At 47.8% G+C, this 13,756-nt stretch overlaps 1 pseudogene; it reads left to right on the top strand.

The window, feature by feature from the left end:
- Positions 1-479: 479 nt before the first annotated feature.
- LOC133339141 (E3 ubiquitin/ISG15 ligase TRIM25-like) lies at positions 480-13,283 on the top strand (annotated as a pseudogene).
- Positions 13,284-13,756: the final 473 nt, after the last annotated feature.

The following is a 13,756-nucleotide window of genomic DNA, read 5'->3' as shown; positions in this document are numbered from 1 at the left end:
ACAGCCAGAGACTGTCTGATCTACATACAGTGACTTGATTGAGCTACAGCCAGAGACTGTCTGATCTACAGACAGTGACTGCCTGAGCTACAGCCAGAGACTGCCTGAGCTACAGCCAGAGACTGCCTGAGCTACAGCCAGAGACTGCCTGAGCCCCAGCCAGAGACTGCCTGAGCCCCAGCCAGAGACTGCCTGAGCCCCAGCCAGAGACTGTCTGAGCTACAGCCAGAAACTGCCTGAGCTACAGCCAGAGACTGCCTGAGCTCCAGCCAGATACTATCTGAAGCTACAGCCAGTGGCTGCCTGAGGTACAGCCAGCGACTGCCTGAGCTACAGCCAGAGACTGCCTGAGCTACAGTCAGCAACTGTCTAAAGTTACAGCCAGAGACTGCCTGAGCTCCAGCCCGCGACTTTCTGAGCTACAGCCAGCGACTGCCTGAGCTACAGCCAGTACTCGTCTCTGAGTGGAGCCACAGGGCATGGCGAGTGCGGCTCCCAGTGGTAGCGAGGCTCCAGGGGAGTTGACCTGCCCCATCTGACTGGACGCCTTCCGCTGCCCCTGCACGCTCAGCTGCGGCCACTCGTTCTGCCTCAAGTGCGTGGAAGACGCCTGGGATTCGGCCAAGTCCTTCTCCTGCCCGCAGTGCCGAGTGACCTTCCCTCAGAGGCCCAAGCTGAGCAAGAACTTCACGCTCGCCAACCTGGTGGAGCAGCGCAGTGCCGCAGAGAAAATGGCCACCATGGTCTTGTGTGACTTCTGCAACGATGGCACGACCGCTGCCTCGATGACCTGCCTCAAGTGTGAAACCTCCTACTGTGTGACTCATGTAAAGCCTCATCAGGAGAACCCGAAGTTCAGTGACCACGTTCTGGTGGATCCAGCCACGAATCCTGAAGAACGCAAGTGCAAGACGCACAGAAAGAAGATCAAGTTTTACTGCCGACAGGACAAGAGCTTTGTCTGCACAACCTGCACCATCGCAGGAGACCACAAGGGTCACGATGTGGCTACGCTGGAGGATGAGCGCAAGACACGGGAGGTGAGACGGTTTGTGTGAGCGGGAGCCTCTCCTGCGTGAAGTCATAATTTTCAAGTACTAACGGAACAATACTATCCAACAAAATATTGTAATATTCCTCTCTCAGCTTCCCATTGTTTTTTCAAATTTTAACAACCTTGATTTAATATAAAGTATGCTGAGGTTGTTATAGTGCAGAAATAATACAACAACATGTGTTATTATCAATCCTGTTATATGACAAATTGATAAATGTGCTCTTAGTATATTTAATAAAAACGAATATATTTAATGCGTACACTGTGTTCTCAAAATGACGTGAGTGCATAGACTGTAGTTCGTATACAAAAAGTGGTTTGTGGTAGAGGGGAGCATTCCCTAAAATTTTAATGAAATGTAAAACGACTGGGACTGCGTGAGCTGCAGTGCTCACCGCTTGGTCGCCTCGTGCCGGTCCGTGCCAGTTTAGCGCCACACTCTACAGCAGCTACCGGGTCACTGGACGTGGTGTTCCAGAAATGTCACGTGATTTTCACAGACCAAGTATTTCGTGACCGTATTTATATTTTCATCACGATGCTCTCTACCGAATTTCTCGGACACTCAACAGTGACATGGCAGCGCCTCATTGTACCATGTAAAACTAAACTAAAACTATTTTTTATTTTACCAAATGAAGCTCAATATCCTATGTAGGTCTTTTTCAGAGGCAACCTGGCCACAAATGACAGCTCAACGAAGTGGCTTATCATGTCTAAATGTATAGCAGCCAAATACTCTAAACGCACCTTTATAAATGTGGACGGAAAAACCGAAGGACCCAGAGAAAAATCCATGCGACCATGGAGAGAGACATGAAAACTCCATTTATACAGGCATCAGGCGCGGGTTTGAACCCACGACCTCCTGTATAGCAGGCAAGGCAGATAACATCTCACCACTCCGGTGCTCTGTTCATCCACTACTCAGCCCCGCCCACTATTATGGTTGCCCCGCCTACTACAGTAGCCCCACCCACTACTCTAGTAGCCCCACCCACTGTTCAGGTAGCCCCACCCACTGCTCAAGTAGCTCCACCCACTACTCAACACCGCCCACTACTCAGCCCCACCAACTAAGGTAGCCCCACCCACTGCTTTTGTAGCCCCAACCACTACTCAAGTAGCCCAACCCACTGCTCTGGTAGCCCCACCCATTACTCGTTTAGCCCCATCCACTTTGGAAACCCCATTCATTACTCGGGTAGCCCCACCCACTGCTCCAGCAGCCCTGCCCACTGCTCAGGTAGCCCTGCCCATTGCTCAGGTAGCCCAAACCTTCTTCTTCTGGGATCCCTCGAAGTCGAGTTTGATTTCCCTCCAGGTGTCACTTGTCTGTGTTGTGAGGTGGACCTGGCTGGCCATGGGTCCGGAGATGGCTGAATCGGCCAATCCGTGACCTGCAGATCTTGGCACAGTGGGGGCATGGATGGTCCATCCTGGAGCTCCCACTTGTCGTCTCTGTCTCTGGTGTGTGTGCTTTTCAGCGTGCTCTTTTCCTGGCCATCAACTCTCTTCGCTCGGCCTCAAAATGCTGAGTTCGATTGTTTATTTTGGCCCTCCATGATGGTCTATCAAGAGCATAGATTTTCCAGTTTCTTGGATCTACGTGGCATCGCTTGAGATGCATTTTAAGGTTGTCACGGAAACGCTCCCTTTGACCTCCGGGGGCACGTGATCCATCACTGAGCTGGGAATAAAAGATTTGCTTAGGAAGCCTCAAGTCATTCATCCTCACAAGGTGACCGGCCCATCTGAGTTGATACTTCATCATGATGGCCTTTATGCTAGATGAGTTTGATCGCTCCAGGACAATGATATTAGTTTGTCTTTCTTCCTATGTGATGTTTACTATTTTCCTGAGACAGCGTTGATCAAACATTTCGAGGGATTTTATGTGTTTACTATAAGTGGTCCAGGTTTCTGCAACATATAAGAGGGTTGGAATTATTACAACATTATACACGGCCACTTTGGTCATGGCGGTAATGTTGTGGTCTTCAAAGACCCTGTTCTTAAGTTTGCCAATGGCAGCACTAGCTCGGGAAATCCGATGTTGGATTTCATAATCAATTAAGACATTGCTAGAGAGATGGCTGCCTAAGTATGGGAAACTGGGAACGCTTTCTAATATTGCATTGTTGGTAATGATTGTAGGGGGTGGTCGGTGTCCTCCCGGAGCTTGTTGAAAAATATATTAGTTTTTCTGGTATTCAATTTTAGACCCATCCTGTTGTAAGCATCTGTACATATGTTGACAATGATGACCTGAAGGTCAGCTTCTGAGCAGGCACTGACTTGGGCATCATCAGCATATTGGAATATAATAACGGATGTTTTCGACTTGGCTATTAAACGGTTAATGTTGAATATGTTCCTGTCTATCCTATATGTGATATTTATGCCTCTGGGAAGTCTGTTCTCTGTCAGATGAAGCATTCCCACCAAGAAGATGGAGAAAAGAGTTTGTGCAATAACGCAACCTTGCTTCACACTGGTCCTTACTTCTATTGGCTCTGAGGTTTCACCATCAGAGAGGATGACAGCCTTCATACCATCATGCAACAGATGGAGGACGTTAACACATTTTGTTGGGCAGCCATATCTCAAAAGGATTCTCCATAGTGCATCACGATTAACAGAATCAATAGCTTTAGTCAAATCAAAGAAGGCGATGTACAATAGTAGTCTCTGTTCCTGGCACTTCTCTTGGAGTTGACAGGCTGAGAAGATCAAGTCTGAGGTTCCCCTACCAGGTCGAAAACCACTCTGCGATTCAGGAAGGAGTTTTTCAGCAAGTGGTAGAAGTCTGTTTAGTAGGATTCTTGCCAGTATTTTTGCAGTGGTGGTAAGAAGAGAGATTCCTCTGTAGTTGTCACAGTCTGACTTGTCACCTTTTTTGAAGATGGTCACGATGATGGAATCTTTCCCTTCGTTGGGAAGGTCTTCATCAATTCAGATCCTGGCCATGAGGGAGTGCAGGTGTTCTAGTAGGCATTGTCTTCCATGTTTGTATATCTCAGCAGGAATCTGTTCTAGCCCACTAGTTTTGTTCTCTTTCATCTGTTTGACAGCATTAGCCACTTCAAGCATCGTTGGTTCTCCAGCTAAATCCTCAGTGGGAGAGTGTTGTGGATCTCACTTAATATAGAAGCATCTACAACAGCGTTGCAGCTGAAGTGTTCCTGCCAGCGGGAGAGTATTGCATTTTTGTCTTTGAAGATTTCTGTCCCATCCTTAGACTGAAGTGGTGCAAGGCCCTGTTTTGATGGTCCATATAAGACTGGTTGCTTTAAAAAAATCGTGGGTTATGGGAATCTAAAAGATGTTGTAATTCTTCTGCTTTGTTTCTGAACCAGTTGTTCTTCAGTTCCCGGATTTTAGTTTGTACTTCCGATTTGGCCTCCTATATGATTTTTTTTTCTGTCTAGACTGTTTGTGTTGCCAGACGATGAATGCTTTCTGCTTCTTGTCAATGAGGCCTGTAATTTCCTGGTCGTTGCCATCAAACTAGTCAGTTTTTCCTACTTGTGTAGCCAATGGTGTGCTCACAGCTGGTTATAACTGCCGTCTTGAGTTGTGTCCAGTACTCATGAAAAAATCCTGAAGCCTGGTTGGTGCTGAGTCTTTGAGCAAGTTTTTTCACTCGGGCCTGTACTGCTGGCTCTTTTAGTCTGGTTACATTGAGTCTTTTCTTCTGTATAGTTTTTGGTCGGTTGATGTGTTTGTGGTTTAGTTTGAGAGTCATCACTGTTCGAATTAGTCTGTGGTCAGTCCAGGAAACGTCTGCATTGATCATGGCACGAGTGGCATCTGTGCTGTCAAGCTTCCTGACAATCACGTAGTCCAGTAAATGCCATTGGTGTGATCGAGGGTAGCACCAGGAGGTCTTACGGCTATTCTTCTGCCTGAATAGGGTGTTGAAAATTGTCAGGTCGTGCTCAGAACAGGTTGTAAGAAGAAGGTGACCATTGGAGTTGGGCTTTCCAACTCCCTCTTTACCAATTACACCGTTCCACATTTGATGGTCTCTCCCAACTCGAGCATTGAAGTCGCCGAGGAGAATCAGCTTGTCAGTTTTTGGTGTACTCTGAATTATTTGGTTGAGTTGGCTGTAGTAGGTCTCCTTAGTGTCTTCTTTAGAGTCCAGTGTTGGTGCATAGGTGCTGATGATGGTTGCATGTTGGTCTATTGCGAATTTCAGGCGTAGGGTCATAAAACGCTCATTGATACCAATTGGGAGCTCACTTAAGCTGTTGATGAACATGTTGTCGATTGCAAACTCTACACCATGCAGGCGTCCATGCACTGGATTACCCTTCCAAAAGATGTAGCCTCCACTTAGCTCGGTCAGTTGGCCTTCATCCGCCAGATGGATTTCGCTGAGGGCGGCAATATGGATATTAAATCGTCTCAGCTCACATGCCACAAGAGCTGTTCGGCACTCTGGACTTTGCGAGTTTGGGTTTTTTGTGAGTGTGATGACATTCCAGGAATTAATGTTGAGGTTATATTTATTTTTGTTTCGACCGCAATTATTGATGCTCCCTCTGGTCGCGGTAAGCGAGACAGGATGTTGCTCGGCAGGCTATGTTTAGGGCACATTTTCTAGCCTCCTCCCCATTTGGGGTGAGCAGAGTGGATCCTCGTGGGCTTCTCAGTCACAGCAACAGCTGCCAGAATGCACTCCTGCCTAATCCGAGTGCATGACGACCTTATAATAGCTGCCACCTTGGTGCTGGATTGTGACTAGGATCTTCTAGCTGCGTAGGCCTGCCCCGCTTGCCACTTGCCAATCGCCCAAGGGCTTTGGGTGTGTAGTGTGGTGGTGCGATGGCACATCTTCCCTGGAGGGTGCCAGTGCGTGAATTAATTTACGTGCACTATCTGCTGCACACCAGCTACCACACGGGGCTTAACCAGGAACCAAGCCTGGGTCCAATGACGAGACAGAAAACCAAGACGATTAGAAGGCTTGTCCTGAAGCACCAGACATCCAGTGTCTTCTCCGTCATATGCCGTTGGCCAACTTAACCGGAGCTCATCTACCCCACCGAGGTGGGCCGTTGGCCACTTGGTATCCACCCAAGATTTTATCAGGGTTTACTCCCTTAGCCTAAGTGGCTAACCAGAGCTCCGTTAGCCAGTGCGTTTCCAGTTGAGTCCAGACAGGCCTTCTTGGTTACCGAAGTGGCCCAGGTGGTCGAACCACCCACCATATTTCGCCATTTATGGCCATCCTGTACTTTACCTGTTACCACTTCTCACAACATGGACTACTCAGCACCGTCCACTACTCAGGCAGCCACACCCACTAAGCAGGAAGCCAAACCCACTACGCAGGTAGCCCCACCCACTACATGTTGCCCCAACCACTATGCAGGTAGCCCCACCCACTACTCGGGTAGCCCAACCCACTACTCGGTTAGCCCCGCCCACGACTTGGGTAACCCCGCTCATTACTCGGGTAGTCCCACCCTCTACTCCAGTAGCCACGCGCACTGCTCAGGTACCCCTGCACACTGCTCAGGTAGCCTCACCCACTAAGCAGGTAGCCCAACGCACGATGCAGGTAGCCCCACCCACTACATATGTAACCCCAACCACTACGTAGGTACCCCAACCCACTACGCAGGTAGCCCCACCCACACCTGTATCCCCACCCACTACTCAGGTAGCTCTACCCACTTCTCGGGCAGCTCCACCCACTACTCAGGTAGCCCCACCCTCTAGGTGGCTCCACCCACTGCACAGGTAGCCCGACCCACTACTTAGGAAGCCCTGCGCAAGTTTGAGCTCCTCGTGAAATCAGTTCCCTTCAGCCCTTGCTCCCCCAGCCTCCATCGCTGCACCAGGGCTACTGCCCCCATCACTGTGGAGGGTTCGCGTGGGGCGGGATGAGAGGGGACGCTCAGAGAGTGGGTGGAGTCTCCCCTGGTGACGTCTCTCACAGAAACAAGTGGAAGAGGAGTTGCGGGTGGTGCAGGAGAAGAGGAGGGAAGCGGAGGAGTCCGTGAGGCGGATGGAGGCTGCTCTCAGGGACGTGCAGGTACCGCGTCTGGGCCGGACTGTGACCCCGTGACTCAACTCTGAGTAGTATTTGTGATGGAGAACAACTCCATTCATTCACTCTGAACACATTGTGGGTCTAAAGATACAACAGTCAAAGCACCTCAATAATCAGGACGAGTAAAGAGGTGGTTCTCATCTCCACTGAGAAACTCATTCAGTGGTGGAAATTCCACATTCCCATATCTCCATACAACTTACCACTTCAACGACTGTTAACTATATTGGTCAGATGAGGTGGTACGTACCTCTTATCCAATACTCTGGTGGCAGAGTTGGTGATCACACACAGACTGTTGTACACTCTTTTAGTGAAACCAATCATGCGTTAAATTGACCAGGTGCTAGTATTACAAGAGGTTTCATAATCCCCTTTCTTCATCCATACATATGTGTTTTTCTCACATTCAAAACATTCATTTAAAGAAGAATTGGCCTAATTTCCCATTTCATTAAGGCTCTACTTGTTGACGGCAAATTACAGATTTCCCTTCGTTTCATGTGAAGGTAAATAAAGCATCGTCCTGAGAGTCTTATGCAATGAGAAAGACACGGACCATAAATGTACTCCTGATGGTATTTTATTATTTCAATGCCTCACAGCCCCCGAATCGTGTTGTACTGAAAATGCACAGTGGCGTTATCAGATGAAGAAGGAGGCCTCAGTGCTGCGGACTCGTATCACTGTCTGGACACCTTAGAGTTGCACTCGGGTCACACCGACCTGAATGCCATTTCACAAAGGACCAGACATTTAATGAACAGAGGTGGCATTTGTTTCTCTTTGCAGGGATCCATGACAGATGAAAAGGCCTCAATCTCGGTCAGATTCACCCGCGCGAGAGCAGCGTTGGATGCGGAGGAGAAGGCGGCTTTAGAGCAAGTGGAGCAGAAAGGGCGCGAGCTGCTGTATCAGATCAAGAAGAAGATCGCTCACTACCAGCGCGAGATCAGAGAGCTCCAGGCAGTAGCCACTCGCCTGCAGACCCGAGCGCAGGAGAGTGACTCATTCGCGTTCCTGCAGGTGAGGAATTCGTTTCCAGTGTAGCTATTGGCAGCAGCAGAAGAGGGAGGCTCCTGAATGAGAGCTCGCATCTCATGGGCTTGAGAACACAGCTCCAGTCATGGATCCGTATTGCAGCTCCAGTTGCTGTCATTTGGAAGGCCAGCTCATATTTTCACAGTTAAATCAATTCTCTCTCCCGTACTCTTAGGTTTTATCAGTAAAGTCACGTAGGTAACAAATTAAATAGAAATAATAATAGAAATAAAATAATAAATCACGACGTTTCGGAGGCAGCACAAGTCTCCGTCATCAGGTGGGACCGTCACAGCTAAATTTACTATATCAAGTGAGGAAAAATCCAAGAGACAAGCTCTTAAATACATGTTAAGGGTGAGGGGGGAAGGGGCTTATCTGAATGTGGTAGCCAGGGAATGCAACGTGTTGGGGGGTGGGCGGGGCTAAAAGAGAACAATTGGTGCATCTCAACTCGGGGTTGCGGCCGGTGTTGGCTGAAAATCCAAATACAAAAAAGCAGTACTGTTAAACGCTGGGGATGTCAACACTCGGTAAAGTAGAATAGTACCTATCAAATAAGATGGTACAAATATGCGTAGTTAAATCTTTTTTACATGGTTAATAACATCTTTCCAATGATTACTCAGTTTGTACCCATCATCACGGTTGAAGTTATGTCTGTGTTTGTATATCTGGATGGCTTCGTGTACAAATCTTTGATGGTAGCCAGAAGGTATGCAGAGCACCTTGGTTTCGGAAAAGACAATATTATGAGAGCCCACCGCGTTGTAGCAATTATCGGCAATGGCGGAAGACTCAATTTTGCCGTGTTTCAGATCTGACTTGTGCTCGCGGACACGATCGGAGACATGACGTTTCGTTTCCCCAATGTAACAATCACCACAGCTGCAACTCAGTTTATAGACTCCAGGGTATTGCAAGTCAGGAATGACATCTTTTACAGATGGCATTAGATCACGGATTTTATTTACTGTACTGAATCGGACTTGGATCTTATATTTGTTTAGAATTTCGGAGATCTTTTTGGTCACGCCTGCTATGTATGGCAACGTGATAGTTTTGATCGGAGTTTCAAGTGGCTGTTTCTGTATGGTGGGAGAAACAGCTTGGCGGATAGTGTGGTCAGAGTATCCGTTCATCTTGAGGGCCCGATTTACATGTTTTAATTCACTGGCCAGGTGGTGTTGGTCAGAGATGCCATGAGCTCTGTGGCATAGTGTTTTGATGAGAGAATGATTTTTCTCTCTCTCGCGTCCTTTAACAGATTCCCATTAAGTTTGTTTCATTGTGAATATAATATAAATGGTATTGGAATTGCATTTTTTAAATCAACCATACAACAATTTACACGGTATTTATGATTATCATTAGCCATGATCTATCCACTGATAGATGAAGGCCTCCCCAAGCCATTGCCAAATCTCATGATGCCGCAATGCAACAATCTACCAGTGCCTGCTCACGAGCCGATGTCATCGCTGATTCTTACTTTGTGAGCCTCCTTTGTTCATATTATGGAAGCTAAAATAAATACGAGGTCTCATACACTTATTAATAATATCCTTGTGTCTTGAACATCACTTCTACAAGACCTGCACCATGTGCATTGGTAACGCCAGAAATTTCAAGTCTCAAATTACTCAACACAGATCAATATCAACCGGTCTCACTCTGAAATATTTGCCCTGCAATGCAGTGTTGGCCTTCATGGGGGTGGCGAGATGGTAACTACGTCGCCTAGTATACCGTAGGTCGGGGACATCACGATATATTTGGAGTTTACATGTCTCTCTCCATGGTCGCATGGCTTTTATCCGGGTCCTCCAGTTTTTCCCTCCAAATTTGGAATCGTGCGTTTAGAGGATTGAGCTGTTATAAATTTCCACGTGATGAACCACTTTGTTGAGCTATCGTTTGTGGCCAGGTCGCTTCTGAAAAGAGCCATATACCTCTATGGGCTTTACCTAGAAAAAATACTTTATAGTTGACTATCAACCAGTCTCCCTCTGAAATATTTGGCCCGTAAGTCAGTGTTGGTTATCATGGGGTCATAATCCAAGACTTTGGGGTTTATATTCCACCGACAGTTTTGCAGTGGGAACTCCATTGAATGCAAGGGAATCTAAGTAGAGTCACAGTAATGCATCTCTCTCTCTCTCCCACAGGGGCACCTAGAGGAGACACGCAGGTAAAAGACGACTTTCACTCATGACTCGACACACGACAACATAGAACTGAGTGTGGGGCGTGGGCAGTGAGACACTGGCTGTGTGTGGGGATGCTGCGTGATGATGCTGTGTGTAGTGATGCTGCGTGATGATGCTGTGTGTAGTGATGCTGCGTGATGATGCTGTGTGATGATGCTGTGTGTAGTGATGCTTTGTCTGATACTGCGTGGTGATGCTGTGTGATGGTGCTGTGTGTGATGATTCTAAGTGTGGTGATAGTAATGCTGTGTGGTGATGTTGTAAGAAGTTGTGATGAGTTATTATGCTTTCTATGATGAGTCTAGATGTGATGGAGCTGTGATGATTCCACGTGTGATGAAGCTGTGATGAGTATCTATGTAATGGAGCTTTGATGATCCTGTGAGTGACGATGCTCAATGTGAAGCAGTGGCCGTGTCTGCTCTGCTTTCACAGGGCAGGGAGGGTTACTTCAGCTCCACCCTCAGCTCGCAGCCAACAGGACATTGCCTCACTTCAAGTCCTGGAGACAAATGCAGTCAAACTCCTGTGTGAGTTATTCAGTGTGAATCATGGGTGATTGGGTGGTCTTGACAATAAATTATCTCCGTGTGTGTGCACGAGGTCGACTCAACCTCAAATGAGTACCTGGTGTTTTGTGAAAACATCACCACTAGGGAGACAAAGGTGGCCAGGCGTAGTGCTGGTCACCCACCCCCTTGTTGGCCGTGCCAGCTTTTAAAGGTGCTGACTTGCCCTGACAGTGTGTTAAGGCTACACAGGGGATTTTAGTCTTTGTTTATATCCTAATCTAGGCCCCGACTGATCAGAGCCATGATACTCAGTGTGGTGTTTTTTGGTAAATAATAAGCATTACCAGTCATGGGTAATTGCGATATTGAGATGCGGTGTGTGCCTGTGAATGTCTCTATGCATCTGTAGGTGGGGTTAGCTATGGCATAGTGGTTAGCACACTGCACTACGAACCAAGTTTACTGGGCTTGATTACCTGCCATTGCTAACATCAGTGGCAGGTGATATCTGATCCATTCCTCCGCCTCTGCTAGGCAGTTTCAACCTCAAATGAGTTCCTGATGTTGGTAATGGTCATAATGATGGTGATAGTGGTTGTGATGAGAATGGTGGTAATAAAGCTGATATTACTGATAATGTGAGTGATGTGAATGGTGATAGCATTGGTGATGGTGTTGGTCGTGGTGATGGCAGTGATGGTCGTGGTGATGGTCATAATGGTGACATTGGTGATAATATAGGTGGTGATGGTTGTGATGGTTTTGCTGATGGTGATAATGGTAGTGATGGTGGTATTGAGGGTTTCGATGGTCGTTGTGATGATTATGATGCTGGTCGTGTTGTTGGTGATAGTGATGAAGATGTTAGATGGTGATTTGAAGCTTTCGTGACTGCAGGAATCCATACTCTTTGGTTCTTTTGGTAAAGTCACGTAGGCAGAAAAATAAAAAAATACAAATATATCACGACGTTTCGATAGCAACACAAGCGATCGTCCGCAGGCAGAAAAAAATATCCAGCAGTGGAACTGCTGAACCAGCGAGAGAGCTCTTATACCAATGTTATATATGTGGCGATGTGCAAGCAAGCGCTTGCCTCACAGCGCAGTTGGCAGCACAGCAGCTTGTTTTACACATAGAAATGACATTAACTTACTAATTTCCCTAATCTCCCTGCCTAATCACTACCATCAACATAGTGCTAATCTCCCATTAACACTGCTGATGTGCGCGCATGCGGGGATGATACTCTTATGCGGCGACGGAAGCACATTTCATGCTAATCTCTCTCCCTAATCTCTCTCTCTATAATCTCCCCCATTAACACAACTGACGTGCTTGTGTCCGGGGATGGAATTCCTTTCCAGCTCAGACCCCGCTTGCTTGCCCATCGCCACATATATAACCTCTTGCTGTAACAGCTCTCTCGCTGGTTCAGCAGTTCCACTGCTGGCTATTTTTTTCCACTTGTGTTGCTATCGAAACGTCATGATATATTATTTTTTGTTTTATTTAAATGTTCTACCTACGTGATTTTACCGCAAGAACCAAAGGGTATTTTAGATGGTGGTGATGGGAACTAGTGATGGTTGAAGTAATGGTAGTGATAGTGGTGATGATTATGTTTGTGATGTTGCTGATGGCGATAGTGATGTTGGTGATGTTCATCATATTGATGATGTTGGTGGTGATTTTGGTGTTTTTTGTGCTGTGATGGTTGATGGTGAAGATGATGGTTGATGATGTTGATGTGGTGAATATAGATGGTAATGGTAATGATGGTGTCCTGTAGTTATGTTGTGATCGCTGTTGTCACAGACGGATGCTCACCGACTCTGGACACAAACTCAGCTCATAACCAACTCCAGATCTCCTCGGAACTCAGGACGATGAAGTGGACCGGTGTTTCCCAGGGTCGCCTCGATCACCCACACCGGTTTGATGGCTGGTCACAAGCCCTGTGCTGTGAGAGCTTCTCGTCGGGTCACCACTACTGGGAGGTGGACGTTGGGGACGCGCGGTGGTGTCGGGTTGGAGTCGCGTACGGGACGATCCCACGGAAAGGGGGTGGTGCTGCATTGCAGCTGGGACGGAACGATGCATCCTGGTGTTTAGAGAAACGTGACGACAGATTCTCAGTGGTTCATGGTGGAGTGGAGACTGGACTGTCGGTGAGGGGGGCCCCCTCCCCTCGCAGAATCGGGCTTCACCTGCACTGGGAGGGGGGGTTCCTGGAGTTTTATCGCGCCGACTCCATGGAGGTGATCCACGAGGTCCGGCAGATATTCTTGCAGCCTCTCTACCCTGGGATGTGGGTGGGGTATTGTAATGAACCATTGAAGATTGTGGATCTGAGTCGTGCATCCTGAGGATGAGGAATATTAGAACCCCAAGAAACTGAGGCGAAAACCCAAGAAACTGATGAAAGGGGGTATGGTGAGGAGAGGGTGAAGTGAGGGTGAGGGGAGATTAGAGGGGAAGGTGAGGGAAGGGGACAGGTAAGCGTGGAGGGTGAAGGGTCAGGAGGGGTTGAGGAGAGGAAAAGATGGGAAGGAGGGGGTAGAGGCGATGGTGAGGCAAGGTGAGGGTTCGGGGAGTGTGGGGTGATGGGAGGGTGAGGTGAAAATTGAATGAAGGGTGAGGTGAGCATGGAAGGGGAGGGTGAGGGGGGAAGGTTAGGTTCAGGTTAGTGTAGGTGAGCGATGTCACCTGTGAAGTACAAATCGCCGGTGTAGAAGTTTGAGGGATTTTAATGAAATCTGAGTGGGGAATCAGCGCAGCCCCAGAGTCCATGTGGCCGCTCCTTCACCTGCAGTGCGCGCTCGCGTTACCACGCCCCATCATCCCTGCGATTCACCATCATCACCCC

This window comes from Lethenteron reissneri, unplaced genomic scaffold (genome assembly GCF_015708825.2).
Source record: "Lethenteron reissneri isolate LAM-NWPU_2019-01 unplaced genomic scaffold, ASM1570882v1 scaffold_1640, whole genome shotgun sequence".
In the NCBI taxonomy this organism is placed as follows: Eukaryota; Metazoa; Chordata; class Hyperoartia; order Petromyzontiformes; family Petromyzontidae; genus Lethenteron; species Lethenteron reissneri.
This window is presented reverse-complemented; position numbering and strand designations above follow the sequence as displayed.